Below are 2,303 nucleotides of genomic sequence, written 5' to 3' on the forward strand. Positions count from 1 at the left end.
TAAAAATAAACATATGTTTATTTAGCATGTTTGTTTTGTCTATATGTGCTCGTGCTGTGTTCCCCAAGTGATAGGTCAGGTCTCAGCTGCTACAATGAGTGTTTTTTTTTTTTTTTTCACCCCCTGGCTCGAATGTCAAACTCCGCTTATGCCCACAAATCGCGTGTCGGTGTCCCAGGAATGCTACTTAAGGGGACCCTCAGATCGTGGTTTGGATTAAAACACTTCCAAGGAACACGCATTTCCTGGCTGAAAGTCTGTTTAAAATTTTTAATAAAGTCAAATAAACTTTAATAATTCAATAATCCATTAAATTCACCTTTTGATCCTCATGTTATTTAGGGTTGTAAAAGATGTTAAATCAGACAAAGTAGTGCAAACTTCAACAACTTTGAACTGCAGGCACCTGGAGTGTTTACAGGGGAATGTACATATTTTGTCATTCCCCCAAAGCAATAAATCATATTGAATAATGAGCCCCAAGTGCGGATGCAAGAATGTTGCACACACATTGAACTCTGGCAGACTCGCTCTCTCCTTGTTTTTTAACATGAAATCAAAAAAAATCAAAAGTCGTAAAATTTGCAGGTCGCACATGTGTGAGTAGCTGTAAAAAGTACTCGCAATGTCTAAAAAAATGGTCGCAGGGCCCTGCTCAGACCGGCCCTTAAATCAGTAAAAAGTGAACTGCCCAGGGACTATTTTAGTGTGTGGTTAGATTTAAATTGTTGTAGTGAAATTCAGCATCCAGAATGCACTGTAAAAGTATTCTTCTCATTATCCTCACCGGCTGGTAATTAGGGCTGCACGATTAGAGGAAAATATGCAATATGCGATAACGTTGTTGAATATCACGATAAAGATATTACTTGCGATAAATAAACATTACAATGTACTCAGTTCTGCATTTCTGCTGCTTTTACACAATAAAGGAAAGGGGAAAAGCCAAAAAGCATAATATGAGCACTTTAATGTGCAGTTTTCTACTGATATATATAAATGTATAGAACTAACACAAAAAACCTCGCAGCCTTTCGCGATGTGTTTATTGTGGCAGCTGATTTTGCGATGACGATAAAGAAACAATATATTTTGCAGCCTTACTGGTAATGTTATTTATCATTGCTGATTGCCACTCTTTCTTAAGCTTAGGGCCATATCTGGAAATAACACAAAAAAAAAAAACAGCAGACCAAACATTACTTGCAAACAGATGGTACAGTTCATCTTGTTAGACTTTTAGACTATCTTACAAAAACCTGTTTCCTAGAAATGACAATAATATACTTTTGTTTTGCCAAATGTGTTGGAAATATGCACAGTTGCTGCGTGTATGTGACGTGGCAATGTTTTTTCCCAGTGAAGGAAATGCTACAATTTCTGTACCGGGCACAAGTTGTAAGCAGGTGGTCGGGGTGAATGGTGGGCGTACAAAGAACCAAGAGCAGGGTTTGCATCCAGAGAACCACGAGAAGTATTTTGTTGGGAGAAACTGGTGGTTTTGGTTAAATGTTGTAGTAAATGCATTATGTTTTTCTCAACACTTATTTGCTTCAAATTTGTAGATTATGACATAATTTATAAGTGACAAGATGGCATATTTCACTACTATACCTTCTGTAACACTAACGACATATGTATAAGTCAACATTACCCTGAATGGGAATATGAGATTTTATTTTTTTTGGTAACTAGTCAAGTCTAGGGCTGGGCACCGAACGTCGATACTTTTATGGCACTGAACGAAATACTCCGATCCTATGAGTATCGAAAAATTATTTATCTTTCGGTGCCAAATTTCGGTTCCAAACGTGTCTGAGAACGTAAGCGCAAGCTTATCTGTCCTCTCTGCATATTGACAGAGAGCGGAGCTCCGACACTCACACACACACACGGCAACTATTTCTACAGCACCTTTCAGCAACAAGGCAATTCAATTACATTCCTATGCACTTAAGTTATTTCTCCATTAGTTCAATGTTGACAACAGGGCAGTCACCAAGTTTATTGTTAAAGGTTTGTGTCATTATGCTGTTTGCATTAAAACGTCTTTGTTGTTTACATTCCTTTGCATTTTAGTTAATTCAATATTAGCCTGTACACAATGTCATTTGTTTATTTATTTATTATTTATAATATGTTCATGTTGTGGCAAAAAGGTTTCTCTTTTTTTGTTCATTTTGGCCAAGTTCGGATTGATACCAATCCTGAGTATCTGACTGGCGCACCCCTATCCAAAAGCACAACCAGTTTTATTAATGTTACTCTGAGTGAGCAGTGTAACCAGAATTCAGAACTGTTTT

Source organism: Perca fluviatilis, chromosome 5, assembly GCF_010015445.1.
Source record: "Perca fluviatilis chromosome 5, GENO_Pfluv_1.0, whole genome shotgun sequence".
NCBI classification, from domain to species: Eukaryota; Metazoa; Chordata; class Actinopteri; order Perciformes; family Percidae; genus Perca; species Perca fluviatilis.